The sequence below is a fragment of the Pyrgilauda ruficollis genome, unplaced genomic scaffold (genome assembly GCF_017590135.1).
Source record: "Pyrgilauda ruficollis isolate IOZ18807 unplaced genomic scaffold, ASM1759013v1 scaffold108, whole genome shotgun sequence".
NCBI lineage: Eukaryota > Metazoa > Chordata > Aves > Passeriformes > Passeridae > Pyrgilauda > Pyrgilauda ruficollis.
Window position 1 is genome coordinate 980,570 of NW_024508988.1, and position 25,320 is coordinate 1,005,889.

Genomic DNA, 25,320 nt, shown 5'->3' on the forward strand with positions numbered 1-25,320 from the left:
TTCCCTACTCCCACCTTCAGGTTTCCTGCTAATGCATCTGTGAATTACATTTAGCTTCTCGCACAGGCATCAAAGATCCAAAGCGCTTTCCAGTGTTGCTGCTTTCCAGGACACCATCTCCTACCCTAGCACTGTGCCTGGCAGCTGTGTTTCTTGCTGTCTGGCATAGCAAGAATCACTGTGTTAAAGTGATGCTGCTGAAACAAAGGTACCTTGGGAAGTCACACAGCCAGCCTATATAACTGATCAGTTCACGTCTTATTTACACCTCCCATGAATTATACTGATAAATGCTAGATATTGCTAGGATTTTCTATATCTTCATCATCATAAGGACTAGTTACATTAGTAGTGGAAACACCAGTTTTCTCTCCTCTGATACTTTTTCTGATGTATCAGCTACTCACTTCTCTCATAAGCCAAGATTTTTTTGCATTCATTGCATTTTAAGATTGCAATACTTTTCTGATAGAACAGACTTTCCTTATTTACCTGTGGTCGCTGTTAGCTTGACATTTTGGAATTTCACAGAAATATAATTTGCAGCGTGCATAAGACCATTTTTTGAATGAAAATGATGCAATTTTCACTGGAATAGGAACTTGTTCCAGACTCATCTTCACTCCAAGCTCAAAGCAAAAGATGCTGAATTTATACATTGATGTATAAATTACTTTGTTGCAGTTATCATGCTCAATATTTTTACCAAACTAATAACTATTGGTTAAATACTTTTTTTCTGTGCCAAGCTCAAGTAATTCTATCCTTTAATATTTAATTCTAGTGCTAGGGAATTTCACTGACTTCTTAAACTTCCTTCTTCTTTTGTCAGTGTTCTAGTGGCCAAGTATTTTCCATACCACATTCATACTCAACAATTACAAATGAATTAATTCCTCTTGCCTTTTTTTTTTTTTTTAATTTTTTTTTAAATAATTACAACCACCTTCAAAGATCAGTATCAGTTTGGAGCATTTAGGAAAGCTTTATTTGGCCAATTTCAAGTACTTTTTTTCTTCTGGCATCCCAGGAAAAGTTTGAAGGATTCCTGATCAGCATTTATTCTGGTAATTAAATCAAATTGTATCAGTCCCAGGATTTCTGCAAGACTTCTACTGATCACCCTGGGATGTGGGAGGAAATTTTTCTTTCTTCATCATTTGTGAGCTGCAGAAAGAGGCAAAGATTGCCATCATCTAAATGCTTACCAAATGGCTTCAATTACAGGAGTTATATTTGGCAAGGTGCAGTTATTATTATAGACCTTATAGATGTTTAATATCTTCTCAAGTACTAAAAATTAATTAATTTTCCTTCAAAGTGGTCAGCTAATAAAGAATTTCTCTACATATCAGGTTGGCAGAAACTGCACTGTCTGTAATATGTAGAGTAGGTGGAGTAGACATTTGTGTGAAGCATGCCCAACTAACTCAAGAATTTGGTTGCTGGAAGGACCATGCAGCAACAAAAGTAATTCCTAACTGTTCTTTGTACTTAAATATCTATTTCTGTTCATTTTTTGTCTTCAGCTTTGAGAGATTGGATCTTTTAAAGGACCCAGTATGTATATGACTCATAACTGTATTCTATTTCCATATGGGGAAAGCATCATTGTAATTATATCTATTTGATTTACTCGTATTTTTACTTGTAGAGTACCAAAACTTCCTAAATTGAAAGTCTGTAGCTGAACACATTTCCCCTCAATATTTTAACAAGGAAGGGGATTGCTATTTTATTTCCTTAGGCTATTCAGTAGTCTATTATATTGTCTTAACATTATCCCATTTTGTGATTTGTACTTTAGTATGTGAATTAGTATATAATCAAGGTTCTGTTTTTCTGAACTCTTTGCAGCTCTAAACCATGTAAGATCCCCACTGTCTTTCCTAAATAGTCTGTAACCAATGAGTTTAATATCCGGTAATGTGAGTCATACCACTGCAGTTGAGTAATACCAAGTAGCTTAAATTTCTTTGCCTAAATTTGTATTTTGAATTTCCTAGATTCTCAGAATGGTTTTAGGAACAGATTGTTTTTCTTATTTTCATCCTTAATATTTCAGTTTTATTTTTATGTTTGTTCATATGTACTTGCAAGGTCTTCTGCATAGACTACATGTTCTTTATTTACAAAAGTAAATAGCACAAAAGCCACCCTTTCTACCTTCCTAGAAAAAGCATCCCTGGTCTCTATCCTTTTCTGGAGTAGTTTCCCTGAAATAAAGATAGTTCTCTTCAATTATGTTACAGCAGAAATGACTTTGTTGCATGAGTGAGTCCAAGAGAGGATTGAATACAGGTAGGGAAGCTACACATGCCTGTGCCTGACCTCTGTATAATTTCATTTATGGTAGGCAGTATTAAACTGGTATAAAGATTAAGCTTCCCACCTGGATATATGGTAAGCAAAACTTCCAATTTATGCCTAGAGTAGATGAAGAAATCCCTTGTGAAAACAAAATTTTGTTGTAGTAACAAGGAGACAAAGATGTCTTAAAATAGCCAGACTGATGACTTGGCATTAAAAATTGTTTTTTCCCACTTGAATTTCAGTGAAATGGAGTTCAAATGTGTGTCTCACCAAGTTTCAAATCTCTTGCTGTTAAATGGATATTTTCAAATGTTGCTCCAAATGAGAACTCAGAAATTACTATTTTTGAATCAACCAGAGTGTGAGAAGCTGACTTTGTCATAGGGAGCTGGTGGAGGGCACCAATAATTGCATTTTCTTTGAGAAACCAGTGAGCAAGCTTCTTAAAAGTGGTAACATAAGTACTTTTGCTTCAACAGAAAATCTAGATATGCTTTATGTTTCTTACTGATGTATAAAAAGACTGTTCTTTTACAGAGTTTTACATCACTTCAGTAAGCACAGGACATCACATATGGGATATGCTATGTACTGAGGAGGTTTGACACTTTGGGGAAGAGGACTTTCTCTCTTCCTGCTTATAAAAGTGGTCAGTCAAAGCCCTTGGGCTTCTTGATTTCCTCCATAGGCTCATTTCATAGGGGCTAATACTGAATTCAGAACTCTTTCTAGATGGGTTATGAATTTAGGTACAAGCACTGTTGCAACAGAACTTAAATTCTTCAACCAAGCCTACTCATGAAGGAAATTGTCTTTGGCTTGATACATGGTAAATCACATATATGTTAACAATTAAGTGCATACAAAGATGAAACTTTTACTACCCTGCAGCAGGGATTCTGAAGCTGGTGGTGAACAGAAGGAAGAAATGCTCCTGTGGTATTGTACAGACTCCCTGCAGGCCCAGGGAGGCAGAATATGTGTTTGTGTGCATGGTGGGATGATTACAACGTGTTCTATCTATCTTCTATGGAAAACCATGCAGAATAGTTCTGAGGCACTCTAACTGCAGCATCCAGTGGCAGCAAAACAAAAATGTCTTACTGATCAGCAGAACAGACCACATGCATGGTGTGTTGTTTGCTGCTCCTGCATAAATGGAAAGAGGAAGGAACGGGATGTGAAACACCTTGTGCACATAACAGCATTTAAGGAAGATATTTATACAATACAGAAGTACAACACTCTTCTCTGTGTATATGTTGCTGAATGGAAAGATCTATTATTTTCAGGAGGAAGCTCTTTGGGGCATGTATTAGATGTGAGGGAGAGAAATGTAACTCTACGGGATCACATAGACAGGATGTTAGGGTAAACCCATGATCAGAGCCAGTGCTGAGGATCAAAACCTCATTTCATTATGTGCCAGGGGTACCCCAGACGTCTGTGCAGCTGTCAAGAGAGCCAAAGGGTTGTAGATATGTTTCCTGGTTCCTTCTGTTAACGGAGGAGGAATTCATGGGAACCCCTAGTAAGCCCCTAGTAAGACAGCTCAGCAGGGTTTTCTTGGTCTTTGAGGTTATTTTTGAGCAGAGATATATTAAAGGTCATCACGTCTTTGTTCTCTGTGCACAAGTGATGTGGCTTTAAAAGCAGGCTTTTCTGCTTTGTTTCACAAAGTAATCCTTGTAATACAGATGTAATTGCTATACATGAGCCCATTATTGTTTAAAAAGGCCTCTTTCTTGCAGAAGGAATCCCTAATTTATAGGAAAAAAGATCTTTTGGATTTACCCTTTAATTTGGTTGAGTAGTAGTTACATTTGACAAGAGATTAATTAAGTTGTGATAACTTCATAAATCCAACTGGACTAAGCTGTCCTTTGTATGTGAATGTTATCATGAGTGTTCATGAAACTTTTCTTTCTTGATTTCATGCTTCATAAAAATATAAGCTAACTGTAATTACAATAAATGGCATTCTTCAATCTAGGAAGGTCCCAATGAGACCGAAAGTGTCAGTACCTTATATGCAATATAAATGCAGAATTCCCATTAATTTGTGTCCTTTGCTTTTTATTCTATCTCTGAGAACAGTCAAACCCCACCTTCTCTGTGGCTTGGCGTTAGGGTCCTGTAGGCAGCATGAGAGCCAGACTGAGCTTTCTCAGTTCTGGACATCGTTCACACACCTCCTTCAGCCTCTCTTTGTATGTCATATATTCTAGGCCCCAACCATCTTGAAGTTGCTTTCCCAACTTACTCCAAGCTTTCAGTTTCAGTCTTGTGCTTCCTCCAGTATTGGGCTTGTCAGTACTGCAGCGTGGCCTGAATAAGGAGAGCAATCTCCTCCTCTTCCTAGTGACTGTGTGCTTGCTGTGGCAGCCCAGCCTAAGTCAGCCTTCTTCACTGCGAGGGCACACCACTGACCCTGTCTCCCTGAGAACCTCTTTCCCATCCAGCCAGATCCTCTCACATGTGGACTATAATATAATATGTGGACTATTGCACCCTACTTGCAGGACTTTGCATTTCACTTCGTTGAACTTAATGAGGTTTTCATCAGCTGCCCTCTGCTGTCCGTCTGGATCCCTCGGAGTAGAAATAGTTTCCTCTGCTATGTAAACTGCTCTCCCAAATACACAGCGAGCATGTCTGAGACTGCTCTTTATCCCGCTGTCCAGCTCATTAGAAAAATGCTAAACAGTATCAAACACTGAGGAACAAGACTTCTGACTGGACACCAGTTTGCACTGCTGATCACCTCCAAAAATCTTTGGCCTCAGCAGTGTAGCCAGTTACTAACTCACTGTACCATCCACTCATTCAAGCTGCACCTCAACAGTTTTTGTGATATTATATGAAAATATGCAGCACCAGCATATTTAAAATCCCTGCCACTCTGTTTTTGTACATATTTTAGATGTGTGGGTCACATGAGAATTTTCTCAACTTGATAATTTGCTTTATGCATGATTTGTGGCAGAGAACAAGACTATGTTTACTCTCTGGTTTTATCAGATTGGTAGGGAAAGTTTTGGTTAAGTGCTTATTCCCAAGTTTTCAGTCAATGACTGCAGTCAGACTTAGCTGTTGGCTGCTCACCTAAGACATAGTTAGGGCTGGAGTCAAAATTTTCAGTGATGTATAGATGGCACAAATTTGAAGGCTAGATTTGATTCTAACAAATGCTGATTCTGTCCTGAAAACAGACATCACTGAGAACCTGGTCTGCCTGAGCTCTGCATTTCCAGTCTTTGCTTAAGATTGCAAAACCATCCTCAATGTTATCTTTGTGGCTGACTTGCAAGAACCCTCAACTTCTTGCAGGAACAGTGGATTTGCTTTAATTTTAAGGTGTCTAGACTTGAAAAAAACCAGAAGTTTCTTTATTAACTAACCCCCATCCTGTTAACTCAGGTGCTTAAACAGCAAAGGAACTACAACACATGTGCAAGTTGAAGTCAGGCTATTATGTCCTGTGTTGATACTGGAGTCACTAAGGTGCTCTACCAATAGGATAATAATGCATTTATCTAGACATAGCCATCTGCCAGATGTGGCTCTTCTGAGAGCTTCAAAAGTGAAATAACCTGGTTATAAAATCAAAGTATTTGACTATTCCACTGGAAATCAGTGCTAAAATTACAAGAATAGCTTTCTTTGTTCTACTGTTTTATTTTCAAAGAAGTGTGGTTGCTGACCTTATCTGCTTGCAGCTGACTTTTAGTAACAAGCACCTGTATGTACACCCACATCACCTGTCTGTCCACAAACTCCAGCTGCCTTCTCTGTATATTTGCTAAACACTTCAAACTAATGATTTAGGGAATACCCAGTTTCTCAGCAGCAGACACTTGTCACCAAATGGGATATTTCAGTTCCTTGTCCATGTACTAACAGTGGGGTGAGTCTAAATTGTCTGGATGCTTGAGCTCAGGGGGAGAGTTTAAGCATCACTACCTGTCCTTGTCTTTGCAGTGAAAAGATGCTGGCCACAAAAGTGCCTGTGGAGGATAGACAAGAAACCTTGTAACACCTGTTAGCTGCACAGCTCTGTGGCAGACAAGCTGCCCTGCAGGTGTGTCTGTGGCTTCCATGTCCACCTTAACCTCTGCACTTCGTTCTGTGATGCCTTCGTGCCAGTAAGTACCACGCTAACCCAGCTCTTGATCTTCCTCCAGCCTTGCCTAAAGCAGCGTGCAGGAGGGGTCATGGGTGCTGCACCTATCAGTCCTTCCCAGACCAAACATGTTTGGCCTGTTTGAAGGCCAAAGATTCTCTGCAATGTCCTTTTCTGTCTGCTTACTGGGAAGGCTGAGATATACTACCTCTTACTTACTCCCTCATATTTGCAGCCTTTGAACGGCCTGTGAGAATGGTGTAGGGGGATGCTCAGTTATCTGAAGGCTTTTGAGAGTTTACCTCATTGGGTATACCTTTACATAAATACAATAGTTTATGTTATTTTGGAGGCTTTCTCACAGTCCCTAAGTATTTCTACAAGTCTGTGGCAGGTGTGAAATTGTTGAAGATTCCAACTCCTGCAGATAGGGATTGGTTTTGTCCTATAATAAAAACACAAAGGCTCCACTAATCTTGCTGTTTTCCTAGGTGATTAAATTCAAGAGCATAATATATATTATGATTTTTTAAGGATAGAAAGGTTTGTGGTCAGGGTTGTTAGTGTTTGAGAAATAACTGGATTATATTAAGCTGAAGGTAGGGTGTTACTTATTCAAGTAGTTGGATTTTGAATATTTATGTAAACATCTTGTTTCTGTTTAATTTTGGCATTCATCCATTTGCAGCAAAAGGAAAGTGTTGATGTGTCACCCAGATGCTGAAGTCCCATCTGTTCCATCCAAAGGGAATGCCTGAGGAAAGGCAAGCGTGTTTGATCCACTCTTTTCCCATGTGTGTAAAGCTGTCCATTTGGAAATGTGCCTGAGCAGGTTCAGTGGGAATGTGTAGGGCAGTGACCCTGTTAAAGCTGTGTATAGTAGTAGCCATTGTGAACAAATTTCTTGATGTAGTGAGGTTCAGGTCTGCAACAATGAACTCTATAATGCTTGTAGTGAATTCAGTCAGCTTTTTTTTTTTTTTTTTCAATGTGGACTCTGTCACATAAGATTTCATAGGTTCCTAGAAGAAATAAGGAACAGCTGTAGTCAAAAGGCTATCTCTTCTGGATATAATATTTGAGCAGAAACAACTTACTGTTTCATACCATCTCCATTAATTTGTTCCAGAGTAGCAGAAATTACTTTAGAAACTGCTTGTAGTGGGCTGTAGCAAGCTTTCCTCACTGAAACAGAGAACCTACAGGCTGTGCAAAAACACAAAGAAAAGGTTCTGGTATCCTGGCTGAATCAACCAGGAGCCAGAGGACTGGGACTAGCGAGATTTTGTTGCTTTTCACAGAACCACATTAAAATAAATAAACACAAGTATATGCTAAAAAAGTACCTGGCAGAGTCTCTGAAATACATTCCCCCTGGTTATGCTATAATGGTTACTAAGAAGTTTGGAGATTCAAAAACCAGTTTGTACTGAGGAGATTCTGGGAAAAGTGGGAGGTTAAATACAGGTCTTGGGCTTGGTATAATAGCCCATTAAGTTTCTTTTCTGTTTAATATTCTGAGGTATAAGTGGCTCAGGATCTGACGTGAGAAGATTCAGCTCTTGGCTCATTTGGAGAAGGTGATGCAAAGAGCTGCAGGGGATACAAGGAGCATAAGCAAGCCTCAATCCATTTAGTTCTCTGTAAGTAAGATACAGCAGCAACATTTCCAATCTAATTATTTTTTGACTAGGGCACACTACTGTGAGTCCAGAATTAAAAACCTTGAAGAGGACTGATAAATCTGTTTGATCTTCCTCAAATTTACAGTCTGTGAACTGCAGTAAAATTCCTGCAGCTTCTCCGGGACGGAAGAGAAGGCGCGCCGCAGCCCTGGCACCGCTGCCTGCCGCGTTTTCCGTGAGTACCCTCTGTGGGTAGCCACACAGAACTGCAAAACGAGGCACAGCCAGAGCACAAAGAGTTACAAAGGAGTACCTTCCTGCAGCTTGACAGAACTGTTTGTGTCCCTCACATTCAAATGATGCTCCCCAGAGAAGGGCTGGGAGACACATTTTGACCTTTTACACATTCAGGGGGGACTGTCATGACTCACTTCTCTCTGTTTGCTTCTGCAGACAGCTCCCATTGCTGTGCAAAAAACAGGTAAACTCTGAGCCTGATGTTCCCATAGTAGCAATTAATGTATACAAAAGAATCACTTTCAAAGAAAACACTTTTATTTGGTTGTTTTATAAATCAACCAGTTGATTTATTTATTTTTAAGGCTGCTTAGCTAGTCTTGGTAGGACATCAGAGAAGGAGACTTTTTCTGCCTTCTTTTGTACAAATTTATCTTGCCAGGGCTCCAGATGTTATTAAGTTTCTATAATGATGACACTTCTGTAATCTGAGATTATTGCCTCCCTTTTTTGATCACAGTCTGTAAGAAGAATTTTGTTGCTAAGATGGACAGAAAATCAGTGGGAGAGATTAGTGGTGACCTGTCATTTTAATACAACTCATTTCTGTATCACACGGGCGTAAGGAATGAAGCTCCATATGAGAACAAAATGAGTGAGGGCAGCTCCGGGTGCAGCTGCAGCAGAGCTGCAGGCTGAGCTCTGCATGGCAGGAACCAGAGGGAAAAGGATGTTCAGCTGTTCAGATGGAACAGCTGAAACATTTCACAACAGAGGTACCTGCAACCTGTGGCCCAGCCAGAGCACCAGACACACAAAAAATATGGCAGAAGCTGAGGAGTTAGCAGAAAGAGCCCAGACTATGCAGCACACAGACTGAGAGGGGGTAAAAGCCCAAGCAGTCCTCTGTTCAAGGCACCAACTTGAGTTATTCTTCTTTTGCATCATAATTAAATTAAGCACTTCTGCTTCTCTGCTATGGGAACCCTTTAGCCAGTAAGGAAACCTGGTCTGACTGTGAGAGGGGAGTGAGTAGGGGGTGAAGGGAACGCCTGTCAGATCACTGGGGTGACCCGAGGTGAAGGGGCCTCAGTCCCGGTAAAGTCTCTGGTGGTGTGAGTGTGACCCCCAAAGTGCCTCCTGGGTGGACTGGGATGTTCCCTCCAAGACTGGGAAATTAAATGTGTGAAGAGACAGTGCATCACCTTATTGAAAAACAATTTCAGCAGAAAGAAAATTAAATGCATTATGAAAACAACTATTGCTTGAAAATTAATAAGCAGAAAGAGAAATGTGTATGCTCACTGTAGGATCAGTTCAGACACAAGTTCTGCAATTGAAATGATGTTGTCCAAGGTGTTGCTACACAATTCATGGCAAATCTAGAAGGTGAAAGAAAGATCTGGAAACAGGACATGAAGAGACTTCCTGGATCAGCAGCTCCAGCTCCCATCAGTCATGGGCACATTTATCATGTAAGCACTTTAGAGCTAGTTGGCTGTAAATAATGTTTCTCATTGCACTCTACAGGCAGGCTGTCCTCAGTCCCAGGCCTTGGAGGGTCAGACACCCGTGCAGCTAATAACGTGCTCCTGAGTGGGTTATTCCTATTTCATTACTTGCCATAATTGTACTCCAGTCTTTGATTTAATGCATTTGTTTGTTTGTTTTGTTTGTTTTTGTTGTTAGTGTAGTGTTTTTCTTTGTTTGTTTGGGTTTTCTTTATTTTGGTGGGTTTTTTTTTGTTTGCTTTTGTTTTTATTTTGCTTTTTTTTTATTGGTCCTTTTTTTTTCTCCTCCTGGAAGTCCAGTTACCAGATCAGCTTGGCACAATCCTCTTCCAAGCACAAGCTGTGGGGGAAGATGATACAGGAAAGCCTTATAAATATGATTGCCTGGCAAAAGATTTTGAGACCGCAATAAACCACAAGTCCCAAGACCTGGCTTCAGAGACCTCTCGTCTGCGTTTGTCCCGACCGTCCCGACCCCCTGCAGCTCCTACAACAGGCATTCCACACTGAGCTGTGTTCAATTCAGTTTTCAGTTATTTGTTTCAAGCAGTGACTTACAGGTCTTCTGTAACTTCTGATGCTGAGCCAGCAGAACAGGTTATCCTTTCATAATACATTGCCTGACATTTACCAGCTCCTTGATGTTTTCAGCTGCATTTTTAAACAAATATTTGAGGGGTGCAGAGGAGATGATGGTTTCCCCCCTCCCTTCCTTGAAACTGTACTGGTACTTTTTGGTATGGAAACCATCCTTGTCTCAGGGTGCCACTGATTTACTGCTGTAACATGACTGCTGTTAAAGACCCCATGGAGCTTCCAAAATATTTGTGTGCTGTGTACATTTCCTTACTGGATGCATACATTGGCACAGTTAGAGATTCAAACTCTCCTTCTACCCTTTGAGCTTTAGGCTGCAGTTACTCTTTGTAAAACTGTTGTTATTCCACTAGATGGTACCACAATCATTGCAGACACGGGGATCAGCATTTTTGTTCTGTAATTTGAGAATAGCTCGTTCATCTCATAATTTTACCATTTTCCTTTTAGTCATACGGAGTAAGAGCTGTTGGGAAAACTGAGGAGGCTGTAGAACTAAATCCTGTGGAATCAGTTGTGTATGTAAACAGATTGAGGATATTGGTATAGTTAGGAATGTCAGAGCTACAAAATGAAGAAAGGACTTCTCATTTTAGGCTGGGTAAGACTTGCATTCAGCCAGAAACAGCCAAGCTTAGATTGACCCAAATGTACTCCATTTTTTTGAACTTGGGCCGCTAGCTGATATTAAACCTCATAGATTTTTATCTTACTTGCTAAGGAAATATTGCCCAAAATCACCAAGCCAAAAAAAAAAAAAGAAAGTAAGTATAAAAAACATTCTTTGCAGCATAAATGCATAGAGGTGCATAAGTAAGTGCACTCTGAGGTCCTGGGATTGTGCACATTTGATTTAATTGGTAATTTGCAGATAGAGATTTATTCAGAAAACATATAAAAGCAATCCTTTTCTGGGTAAAAAATGCCAAACAACCAAAGCAAAACATCAAACATGTGTCTTACTCTTTAACTTGCTTGGAAGATAGATAGATAGATAGATAGATAGATAGATAGATAGATAGATAGATGAGATACATGAGCAAATATATTTGATTCTGGATTTGGATAATTTTAGAGAGAGATGAGGTAGAACTTAAATCAGTAAAAGTAGTTTATGTCAACATTTCCTTCAAATATAGCCTGTGCTCCCTACTTTGACTGCCTGTGATTATCTGTGTGTGTCAAAACAGTTCTGTGACTCCTTATCCTTCAATCTGTCACTGGAATTCTGAAACACTATCAATGGACAACAAAGTGTCTGAATAGATCCTCTATTTATGCATAAGACTAGTTAAAAAAAACAACCCACTAACTAACCAAAAATCACTTTTGGAAGCTAGCAATGCTAACAAATGTTATGTAAATTGTGTCCCTTCAGTCCACTGAGTTGATGTAACACAGCTATAAGAAGTGTACCAGATTCCAAGACCTTGTATTGAGATAGTTGCCAGGCTTTTTCTCACACCTTTTGACTTCAACTTACACCTTGTACCGTACCAACAATAGGATCTCTTCCTCACCTTGGCCAATCTGGCCATTTGTCACTGCAAAGGGAAAGGGAAGATGCTTCTTCTGGGACATCTCAGGTCAAAGCTACATTAGGTGGCATTCAGTGGCTCCACAATCACCTTCAGGATGTTCTGTAGGCTTCTGAGTGTGCTCTGTGATGACTTTAATCATTGTATTTATCCTTCTCCCCCTACCTCACTCTGCTCAAAATTGGGACCTCTCTGACTATTAGAAAGTTTTCAGCTGACTTACATTTTTTAGTTAGTAGATCAAAGAGTACTTACCATACCACAACAGAGACAGTAGTAAAATGCAATAAAGTTTTACTTAAATTAATTTATTTTGAAGAATGTTTTATTAGGTCTTACCATTTCTGAATGTATTTTTTAATCCACAGTTTTGTTTTTTTTAAAGTGCTGCAATTGATGAATGCATTTCTTCAGACTTGCATAGTCTTCTGCAGGGCACAGACAAGCAGCAAACCTTAGACATGTGACTTTTCCTCTGTCAGTGCATCACACTGAAACAAGGCACTTAGCAACAGTACCTATAAGTGATGTACCTACAAATACAGGTACCTACAAGTACCTACAAGTGATGGTAGACAAGGATTTAAAATAAGCTGGAATACCTCTAACAACATTACAATGATTTTAGTAAAATAATCTTTCTAGGCTGTTAAGAAACTTCATCCTGCACCATAAATTCTGCCTCATCTCTGTGTAAGAATGACTTTCTACCAACAGTCAACCAAACCCAAATCCGAGATTTCTTTTCAAGCTTTTTAATGCAGCTATTGTGATTTTTTTTCCTCTAGTATGGACACATTTTCTGCACCCTGAGAAATGGCTGGATTCTTTATCCTCTACTATCTGGTCCCCTTTCCCCACTGCAAATGAACCTGTGCTGATAATTAGCTGTCTAGCCTTTGAAAATGAGTTTGAAAACTGGTTTTTCTGAAGAATTATTATTTTTTTCTACCTGAGAGATTTTTAGTGCTTGGGGATTCTTGCGGTTACAGAGTAGCAATTTAGCTAAACACTGTTGTTCAGCCACATAGAAATGAAGATAAAGAATAAAAATATCTTCTCATCTCAAAATTTCACACGAAATATAGATGAACATAATTTATTTGCCTACTTGTGATCTGGTAATAAAGCTGTGATAAAGTCTTTCATCATTGCACACAAATGGCATTTTATTTCTTTATTTATATAGTGTAGAAAATAAAGGATTTTGCATCAACAGTTAGGCATGGATGAAGAAATTAAAAGTGTTCATGAAGACCAGAAATAGAGCTCCTTTTTTTGATTTAAAGCAGTTTTTTCAATGACTGCTGAAGTTTATCAAATCAGAGACACCAGCATCTCTTTGCATTAAATGTCTAATCGAAGGAATCTTTTCACAGTGATTTTTATTATGGCAGTTAGCTCTTTGTGTGCTCTTCAGAGAGACTAATGACATTCTAGTGTAATTAGGTGCTCAAATGAAAGCTTAAATCACTCAAATTTAATCAGACATGAAGTACTATGGCTGAGAGGTTTAGATTGTTCCATCATTAACTAATTTGTCTAATATGACACTAAATGTCCTGTGCTCAATTCCTTGATTGAGTTAAATGATGGTGATGTGATTCACTGTATCACCTTATGTTTAATCAGCTTGACTTGTCTGAATGTCTTTGACATTTACAGATGTCTTTGCTCTAGCATACTATTTGTCCTTGTGTTTTCCCAAAAGATATGGCTTGAGAGACATTCTAATGAGTCCCAGTGATTTATTTCTCAGTAGACCTTCAAATGGAATCTGAGAATTAAATACTTTTCCCACCACTTCATTTTTTTTTCCATTGTGAATAAGGAAAAATATTTAAATTTAGTCAATTTTCCTCTTCAAGGTCAAGTCTCTTTAGTCTCATCATTTTCCGTCCAGAACTGACTCTTTTATTATCATGGCAAAGGGAATATTATTTGCTTATACGTGCATAATCATAAGATATTCCTGTCAGGTTTCTTGTAGTGGATGTTTTTTTTGTAATACAGGCCATTACAATTACAGTTAGTCAGTAGGAAGCCTTTATTTTAGGTACCTTCACATTGCCCAAATTTAACTATGTTGACAGAAGCTTTTTCCATGTCTGGTCTCTGTTTTATTCTGGTCTTATTTTGACAGTTGGTGGAAAGCTTTCCACTTGTTCCTGCCCAGAACCCTCATTTTGCTTGAGTGAAGGAAGAACCATTTACTTTTGTCTCCCTGGTCCTGTGTCAGTAAATTTATATTTGAAGGCTTTGACAAAAGGGTCCTATAATACAAAATTGGATTGTGGGGCTAGAAGTAACATGAGGAAGATTTTATATGAATGGCAGATGAACATGCTAGTCTGTAATTTCTTTTTGGAATCCTGTCTGGCTGTTCACACCCTGAATAACTCTCCTGGAAGTAATAGTTTGTTTTAGGTGACAGTGATTTGGTTTGAGCCATGTTTTCAACCTCACTTAACATGTATGTGGGAATATACTTTTGTTGGACACCTAAAAATCCATAATTTACTTAACAATACAATGCTGGACGTATGCACTTACAAAAAGTATGGGCTGCAAAGAAAAATGAGGGCTGAGAAATACTCTTGGTGGGCTTTATCCCAGCTTTTGAAGTGGTGGAATATGAGAATTGCCTCTTCCTTAGTGTGTGAAATGGGAGTTAATCAAGGCATGTTGAACCTGGGGCTTTGGATTCCTGGCTCTGCTGTGAGGACAGAAGTTCAGCAGGGAGGAAAGCAGAAGACAGCAACTGGAGGGTCACACTGAAGCCTCAGTGTGGAATGGACCCTGGACCACAGGGTCCATTCTCCTGCGGTTTTTCAGGCAGTCTCCTTGGGAATTTTTAATCCCCAACCTGTTGTGCTTTAATTGACCAAACAAAAGTGTTATATATGGTGTATTTTTTCTGCCATCCTCTGGAGACAAGGATTATTTATGGTAGTTTTGTTTTGGAACATTGTGTTATGCGTATTTCTTTGTCTTAGGGAATGCTGGTCAAAGATGCTTGCTCTTTGCTCTGGCTTTGAACTGGGCTGTACAGTAATTATTTATTTTATGGGAAAAACTCAGTTCTCTGTGTCTGATTTTCGAAATGTCAGCCTAAGCTTCCTATTTGAGGTAATTTGTTTTTAAGACAATAAGAATCAGGTGAAAATTCAAAGTCAAAAACATTTTCTTGAGGTGCAATTGAGAGTACTAGGCAAAATTTCCAGAATAATATGAAAAACAGTGTGATAAGCATTAATAATCCAACAACCCAGTGCTGTCTTTTCACTAGCCTTATGATTTAGCTTTTTAAAACAGTTTAAAATAATCTGGTTAATTTTCTTTTTCTGTGAAATCCAATGAAGAAATTAATTTCAAGTAAATTCTGTGTCAATGAGTCTTAAGAGGGAGAAAATTATTTTTCAATGGTCATTTCAAGGGAGTAAACATTTCTAGGGAAGCAAAGTTTGTAATTTATATCCTGTTAGACTTGTTGGTGCCAGTAGGAGAAAAGTCCAGGATCATATCATGGTCAGTGAGAGAAAGAATCACCTAGAGCTAATTAATGGAGTAATATTGAAATCTTACAGTAGTTTTAATGCATAAAATAGTAACAAAATTTTGAGTCATGTGTTTCATTCTGGACTGTATGTATTGGCAGTCAAAGCATGGAGAAAATATGCTTGGGTCTTATGGGTGTTTACGAACATGGCTTATATAGGGTTTGTAATATTTGTCTTTATTTTAACTGATAATTTGATTCTTTGAATGATTCTTTGCAATTTGTTGTGGTATTGCAGAGACTGGGTTGTCCCTGAGGATTGCAGAGCCCCCAGGTGGCAAGCTGGGCTCCTACCTGAGTTTGTGGTGTCTTATCCTTTTATCCACTGTGCAGCTCTGACAGGAATCTGGTTGTGTCTTCATTTGTTCCAATCTGGCATTTGTAGATAGTGATGTTGTCTCTCTGTCCTGTCTCTTATCAAGGCTGAATAAGCACTGTTCTCTCCACTTCTTGTATTTTCTCTGTTTAGCCTTTGACTATCTTAGTCCTTTACTGGGCTGGTTTCTTTATATCCTTGTGTTGGCGATGATAGTACAACATAAAATCACTTCAATGACTTCCAGATCTTCCAGTTAACAGTAGACTTTTGCCCTAATCAACATTACGTGCAGTCATAATTTCTGTAGATATTTCTGTAATTTCTGTAATTTTCTGTAGACACCTGCAAGCTTAATACAAAATGGAACAACATGACTAGGAGAGACTGACCACATCTGAATATTAGATAGCATAAAAAGCTACGTCACTTTTCCTCTTTCTGGGGAATGTTAAAGTTAAATGACTGAAATTATCCTTTCCTACTTAGGAAAGGATAATTTGAATATGTTTCTTTCCTATGGAGACGATTACAGGAGTTACTCTGCCGTTGAGTAAAAAGTGGATTATACCTATTACTTTTTCCACTAACAAGACAATATTTGCAAGAAACATAAGTCAGTGTATTATTGCACCCTGAGTAGATTGTTGATCTCAGGATTTGACATTGCTGCTGTCTGAGCCTTTGGATTTAAATAAGGGTGGTTTTGTATCAAGTGAATAAATGTTCATGTAATTTATGTTCTTTCCATGCTGAATGTCAACTGTGTGGTAAGTCTGAGGATTGAAGCTTTAGACACGAGTTCTAAAACTGAGGTTGAACATGCCTTTATGCACATGCACAAACTGGGTCTTCATTTCACAACACAAGCATTCGCTGTTCATGAGAAGGGAGCCTGGAGGCCACAGATGAGCAGATTGCTCAGTATGCTCCATTATGGCAAACCTCAGTGTCTAATAGTGATCTATGTGATGGTGGCTGGCACAGCTATTTGTTTTGAAGGTGGTCATGACAGCAAAGCTATAAACACCAATAGATAGTGGTGTGTTTTTTTAATGTCTTATCCATGAAAAACTGGACAAGAAATGACTAGTACAGAACAGGTGTTAGGTGCATAGTTAAATGCCAAAAAGCAGTTAGTGCCATAACATTTTTTTTTTTTAATCAAGAAACCTTAAGAGACGCTCTTTTCCAAAAACAAGCACAGAATTGACTTTCGATTCATGCATAAATATTAGCTCTGTGTTTGGAGTACCTGAATTGCATCAGAATCCTATTTTGCATTTATGAAAATGCAAATCTAAAGTTGTTACGGTTTTGCTCTGAGAACAAACAAGTCTAGTGTGAGCAAACACTTGCATGCCTGCATCTGTAGACAGCTCTGAAAAAGCTCAGATCTGTTTCACCTGGGAAGGTCCACATTCATATTCACAGTATAGATTAAGTTTTGCAAGCATTCTACAGATAAAATATGCTTTGTGGGAGAACAGTAGAATAGAAGTGAATAGAAATATTGGAGCTTTTTCTTGTACCATAATTTTATGTTTAGAACATATTCTTAGTGTCAGTCTTCTTTGGGACCCATGCCATTGTTGCTTCTTCTGAAGATCAGGAAATTCTCCTTTACCAATGAGGTCTCTAGATCCTGGACTAGCTGTGGCCAGTATTACTTGTACCAAGACAGGATGAAGTGACATGTTCTGCTTATTCATGCTCAAAACTGCTCAAAACTTCTCAGCAGTTAAAATCAATCAAAACAGAGCATTGATCTGCTGGAGGGCAGGAAGTCTCTATGGAGGAATCTGGACAGGCAGGATTTATGAGCCAAGGCCTGTTGTGTGAGCTTCAGCAAGTCCAAGTGCCTGTTCCTGCATTTGAGTCACAGCTCCAGACAGCACTGCAGGCTTCAGGAAGAGTGGCTGGAAAGTGGCTCTGGGACAACAGGAAAGGACCTGGGCGTGCTGCCTGACAGTGGCTGTGCCTGCAGCGTGTGGCCAGTGGCACCTCGAGTGCTCTGTCCAGCACTGCCTTCAAGAATGGCGTTGAACATGTCCAGAGGAGACCAACAGAGCTTGGGGAAGGGTCTGGAGCAAAACTCTGATGAGGAGCAGTTGAGGAAGCTGGGGCTGTTTAGCCTGGAGAACATGATGCTCAAGGGGGACCTTATTGCTCTCTACAGCTCCCAGAATGGAGGGTATAGCAAGGTGAAGGTTGGTCCCTTCTCCCAGGTAACAAATGACAAAACAAAAGGAAATGGTCTCAGGTTGTACCAGTGGATGCTTAGGTTGGATATCAGGAAAGTTTCTTCACTGACATTTTTTCAGGCATTGGAACAGGCTGCCCAGGGAAGTGATGGAGTCAGCATCCCTGGAACTGTTAAAAAATGGTGGATATGGCACGTAAAAACATACTTTGAAGGTGAACATAATGATAGCCTGATAATTTGTTTTGATGATCTTAGAGATCTTTTCCAGCCTTAAGGATTCTATGATTCTGTGAGTCTATGGATCCTATGCTTTTGCCATGCTGTATTTTTTTGAAGAGACTGAGGAGCCTGGGCAAAAGGACTGAGTCATTAGAGATTTGAAATGTACTGGATGATCTCAGAGACCACTGAGAGGAATGATAGGGGTGTGTATTCTCTCTCTTTTCAGTGAATCTCTTTCCTCTGCTGCTTCACTGCCCATGTCCCCATTCTCCTTATATTTGACATTCACAGATACCTCATATCTACCTACATTCACCCCTTCTTTCTCCAGAAGGTTTTCTTGCTGTTTTTGTGGAACAGGAGAGAGGACTGGTCTGGGACACAGCTGGAGTGAAATCCTAGAGAACCAAACATTCTTATTCTACCCTTGCCTTGCAGAAGACAGCTTCTGTCTCTTCTGGGAGCTGAAAAATGCTGCAAGTTCTGCTGTCTGGCAAAGAGAGCAAGAACAGGGGCTGTGTATGTGGGCAGCCGGTCAGACTGGACAGCCAAACACGCAGAGTTGTGTTGTACATTGCAGTTTGCTGTGCAAAGAAGTCTCCAGATCTTTGTACCCTGATAATGAAACTGTGGTGGGATACTGGGGCAGATCATCGTACATACAACCAGATTGAAGTCATGATTGTCTTGGTTGATTGTCTTGGTCATGATTGTTTGGCAATATGATTTAGCCAGAGAAGTTGCCTTTTGAATAATGTTAATTTTAAAAACCGTAGGCCAGTGTAAGAGGACTTCTTTTTAGGAAAATCCTCACCATTCCAGCAGAATTACAGAGGATTTGGGAAGGTTCTTCTTAAACAAGAAAATGGATTTGCCATTAAAAATATGTCATGTAAGAAGAAGAAATATTGCATGAAACAAATGAGAACTGGATTAAACTGAAGAAGAATCCATTATCAAAATGCTAAAAAGACTTTGCTTTTTTATTGCTAGCACAGAGTAACTCAGTTTCTATAATATTAATTAGTTGAAAAGGGAAACCTTTCTTTTTCTAAATAGCACCATGCATTGATTCTTGTACCTTATCCCTTCTGTACAAAAACATGATAATTCAAGCAAAAAAGATACTGGAATGAAGAATGATGTTCATCTGGATGGATGACATGATGCAGACACAGATGTTTGTCAGGATAAGCAGGATTTTTCTGAGCGCTATTTATTTATAGAAAAATGCAGTTTTACTTCACTAAAGGTGTATAAGTACTTGAATTGATATTTGGTAGTAATTTGGTCATAACAACCACCCTGAAGTTTCAGCATTCCTGAAATATTTTTCTTCAATTTAGATTCTTGGTACTTGGCTGTTAAGAAGGTTCACAACTGCTGACAAAGAAGAGGCAAAAAGAAGAGGTTTCTCTAACCAACCTTGAGCTCTACAATGCTTGTGGTTAACATTGTCCTCAGTTTGGTGTCCAAGAGACCCCATTCAAAGCTTCTAAGTCAGAGAAGGCTTGAAAATTATATAACCCACTGCTCAGAATGTGCTGTAACCCTTGGGCTATGTGGCATGAGCTGAATACAGCCAATATATCCTCCAGGGGCCTGCTCAAAACTGAAATTTCACGCAGAAAATCCTGAAGTGGGACTACTTGTTTCATATAGATTCTATCCAGTAAACCTCTTTTTCCCCCTCTCATAATTTCTGTTAGAAAAGAGTTTTAGACATAATAAGAACATTTTAGTAATGAAAGAAAATGAAAAAGCAATAAGTGGTTTACAAGGCTCATGATGTTTAATAGTGAAAATGGGAGATATAATCAGATTTTGAACCAGTTTTAGTTCCAGCTGTCTCTGGTTTGTTTTACTAGAGAATGCTCCCTCACTAGAACTTGCTCTAATGCAGTCAGAGAGAATAAGTAGGACATTTCATATTAAAAAAAGTGTGCAGCAGTAAATTCATTGCACCTAGCAAAGAGTAAACATTTAGTCAGAAAGCATTGCTTGATTCTAACTTTCTTTGACAAGCACTAACAGGCTTTGGTTTGGAGTTAGTAGTAAAAAGTTAATTAAATGAAATGGTGACACATATTATTGTGTCTCTACTAGAAATCATAATGAATATGCATTATTCCCCTGGGTAGCTTCAAGACCAAGGAAATAGACTCCTATCTCATCAGCAAATCTCACTGGGTATCACTTAAAAGAACAGAAAGATAGATATACACACACTATGGCACACATGTGACCAAAGAGTTCAGTAAATATGTGTGAAATCTGCTGGAAAGTTTCAAATAGAGTAGTTTGAGTCACTAGGTAGGGGAAAAAGTAAAAAAAAAACAAATAAACAAAAAACCTCAGAAAAACCCAAAACAGCAACAACAACAACAACAACAAGAAAAACCCCAAAACAATAAAACCCCCTATGAAATGGTCATGGTTAAAAACCAGAGAAATCCTGATTAACAATACTAATAGTGGTGAACACGTTTACAGACTAATAAGAATTGAGAGAATATTTCAAATAGCTCTTATTTTTGAGTCCTATAAGAAGTCAAATTTTGCCTTCCTTTATAGTATTTGTTGATTTTAACTAGCATAAGAAAGAAGAGGTTTTGGCCATATGTTTTGTACTGTAAGTAAAGCTAATGATTCTGACTTTGAAACTCAGTTTGCAATGTCAGATTAATTTGGTATTCTCACACAGTTGCGTCCCACTGAAAAAAACCCCAGTACATTAAAAAACCATTTTCTTTAAAAAGAAGAGGAAATGAAAAATTGAACTTCACAGCAAGACCTCCAGAAACTCATGTGACCAACGCAGCCTTGTCTACTTTGAATTTTAGTGGACCAACTATCACTAGATTTACATTAAGGTATATAGCTAAGTCAGTGCAAGCAGCTGTACAGCACAGAGATGTGTATCTGATTTTGCTCTAATACTTTTGGAGTGTCTAATGTCAAGGTGATCTGATTTGGGTATTGATGCTTGGAATTTATTTCTGCCTTTACTTTTGATTTTCTTTCTTCCCCCAGCTCTTTTAGTTGATGTTAACCAGGTGTGAATGATATCACTTGTTTAAACAGGTAAGTGGCCACTTCTACTGACACATCTGACTTGCTAAATGAATTAAATGTTCTTTTAGTGTGCAGGTTACAACTTATATTGCCTTGTTTTCTTCTTTTCTGCAGGGGTTTAGGCTTGCAAATCTGTGACTGAGCTATAGCTTGTATTAATTGTGAAGCTAATCTCTTGGCTTACTGATGTCATGGCAGAGACAAAGCCAACTAAAGCTTCATAATATTTCAGTTGCTCTTTCAAGACGGTGAACTATAGCACAATTTCAGTGCAATGTTTATTGAAGCCACCACTGAAGTGAAACTGTTCACTAGCATGAAAGATTCAGGTATCAGACCAGTAACCACAGTGCAGAACCTTTTCTCCAGGTGGTGAAGTGCACCAACTGCATTTTGTTTCCAAAAACAATCTGAAAAGCACATTTGGGATAATAGTGCCTTTGGACAACCTTACACCCCTTAAATTTATCAAAACTGCCATTTAAAAATACTGCTTACTCCATAGCCCAATCTTTTCTTTTTTTCAGACAACAGTAAACTGACATATTTTATTGAAAACTGTAGCTTGGTTCTCAATATTATTAAACTAGTTTATCTCTGGATCTAGTGCCAGATATGATTTGATTCACCAGAGTAGCAAATGGTTATTATTCCTATCCATCAGGAATACTGAGAAGATGCTTAGATGAGGAAGTCCATATTGATGTTTCACTCTGTTCTTTGAGTCACAGTAAAGGAAGTGGTCACATCTGGGCGGGCTTTATTTGGACTGTGATGGGAACTCTGCCAGGTCACAAGATCTGTTTCTGTTAAAGATGCTGTGTTCATCTAATTCATTTCAGAGAAGTCTTTCATAATTAGCTGACTCATGCATGAATATGATCCAATCCAGATGAAGGGAGGGGAAGAGAAATGGTGAAATATCTTGCAAAGCTACAGCTCCCCTCTCTTATTTCTGTATTAACTCTTGAAAGCCCTTTATTCATTATGTCTCTGGAATTGAATGAAGAAGCTAACTTGAATATTTTATTTAACTTTCTATCATCATTTGTAAAGGACTGTAACTATTAATTGATTAATGTTACAGGAAATGTTTTGCAACCACTTTAAGTGTTTTAAGTAATGAGATGGCATCAGAGCAGTAGATATTAGGAGCTCGAATGATTACTTTGTTTACTTTATGGCCAAGTAATACAAACTTATGTGATATGTGATGTTGACCTGCATTTTATCTCAAGTTTTTTTACTTTAATCAAAATTCACACAAACTAAAATTATTTGAATGAACACACATCAAACTTCTAAAACTGATCTGATTCATAGGAATGTTCAGTGGGATGTCAAGTGAAAAATCTGGATTACTAGGTGTATTTTATCTTCTACATGGTGTGCTCTCACTAGTATACTGGTGACCTGGGTGGCTTATCTGGTATTTCTGTTTTCAAAGATATAGCATCAGTGTAGCTAAATCTGGAAAAAAAAATAAAGAAAAATAAGAAAAATACATGAATGATTTATTCTCCCCAAATCCGGTAGAAGCATAAGGTACTAAGGTATATCCATGGAGCACAACTGATTCACACTTCCTCACAGGTCTATCCTGATTTGGAAGATCCCGTTTCTCATAGAGACAAGCAATGCCTCAGGGAGAGGTCTTGTATGAGCAGAGGTTGTCTGTTGGATCCAGGACTGGGGGCTCCTGGAAGAATGGAGAAATGTTTCATACACAGTAATAAGAAACTTCAATAACCACTGTTTTTTTAGTTGTGGCTCTCATGACACCTGAATAATACGATTCTTTTTTAGATTTCTGATACAACAGTTCTGATGCTGAGCATAACTTAATCAATTATGCTTCATGCCATACTTGTGATGCTAGTAGCTGAGAAGAATATAGTACCCCTCAGTTTAAAGGCGTCTAGCTTTCTAGAAAGGCAATGAATAATAGAGATATATAAGTAGATTAAGTACTTCTAGGAAGGAAACTGAGGGAAGCAGCAATGTTTAGGTAGAAAAGAACAAGAGAAACTTTTAAATGTTGTTATTGTTAACATCTTTGTAAATATTATTGTTGGGGCAACTGCACTCAACCTGATTTGTGACTTTTAGGAGAAAAGGAATTAGCCTGCCTTGGGCCAAATGACTACCACATATTTGGTTGTTCTTGGCTAAAAAAGAGGCTGATGACTTGAGAAGGTAGAACTATGTGGAATCTATCCCACGACAGTCTTACCTTCAATATTGATGATGTTTCTAAGGGTTCTGTTCCTTGGGCAGATTCAGTGGTGACAGTGAAGAAAAGGAGGTGGGTTGAGTAACAGTCATTGCAACAAAAAAGCAAAAGCAGAACATAAAGTCCTCTATATCACAAGAATTGTGAAAGAAACTCAGAAAAGTAATTCCTAGAAGCTTAAATCTGAAAGGTATGCACTTTTTCAGGGATCATGTCATTTTTGTACATCTAAGATTAGCAGATGGCACCCAGCAATTTTCTGCCTTCTATACTACCTAAAGATTAAGTGCCATTCTTCCAAACACAGAGAAGAGAACTCTTTTAGCTGTTTCTCATTCTATTTGTACCTTCTGTGTTACTTAATTTTATGGGAACTAAGGCAAAAAGCTTTGGTGCTTTTAATAACTCATTGAAAATTTTTCTCACAAAGCCTTTTCTAACTCACGTATTGATCTACTGCGGTACCTGTGTAAGAGAAAGATACATTTTACAATACAATTTACAAGATGCTTCTAAGCTGAAGTATCCTGCTGTAAAGTATTGCAAAGCCTTGTGTCAGAATAAAAACACAGTTTGAAGTTCCCTAGAATACTCTTCCTTAGGCAACAGTCTGTGAATGACTGTCAAACCTATGTGCTTTCCAAGTAAACAGAGGAGCAGGACAGATGTCAAACAGATGTGGAACTCCCATCCCTGAAGTTCCCAAAACAAGTGTTCCCATTGTTTGGGTCATAATAGTTGGTACATGCATCCCTTTTTTTTCCCTTAAAAGTTCGTATTAAAGAAGGCTTGTGCTTACAGAGTGTCCAAGGACAGATGACATTCTCAGAGAAGAGACAACAAATGTCATACAATCAGGCATTGTTTAAAACAGCTGCTCCCATTTAGGCTTTGGAGCATCCTACATCTATTTTACACACTTTTCAATGTAATTGTTTCCCCTCCTCAGTCACAAGTAACATTTCTGACTTTTGCCTATACTAGTTACAGAAGAATTCAGCTTGGTGCTAATGTAGTAAACCAGAAGACTGTTAGAATTCTTGAGTCTAAAACCTTGCCATCTTGGGTCATAAAAGACTATTTTTGGATTTTCAGGTTCCTGACTCATGAAAATTAATCTCTTTCTCAAACGGTTCCATATTATTAGGGATATGAGAACCATACTGGACAAGAAAGTGAGTTTTGTATAACTACATGTGGTCAGGTAGTGAGATTTTAAGAAAACTGTCAATTAAAACAGTATTTTAACAGAATGACAAAATTATTGAAGTATAAGACGTCTTTGAGTGATTGTCTTGTCCAACCTCCTCTTGCTCAAAGCAGGGTCAACTAGATCACATTTCTCAGGTCTGTGTCCTGTCAGGTTGTTAATATCTCCAAGGATACTGTAAGTATCCAAAAAGGAATGTTTCAGTGTTGGAGCCAATGATTTGTTCTGTGGGACTTATACAAGGCAGTCTGCATTTGGTACCTCACCTCTGTCAGAGAAGACCAAGATTGTACTTTTTACTTTAGCACTGCTTCCTCCCGCTAAGACATGACATCACATCATTCCTGTTGCTTATTTTTCTCTGAAGGCAACCAGTTTAAAACTGATCTTCAATGTCAGTTTAACACTCAAAAATGATGAATGGCTACCATGTCATGGCCTGCTTTTTTCTAGAGGTTGAAAATATAAGTGATTCCAGATTTATACTTAGTGTGAAAGAAACTCTGTAAAACAGAGAAAATTTATTGCCTGGGAATATATCTTCTGAAGGGCTGG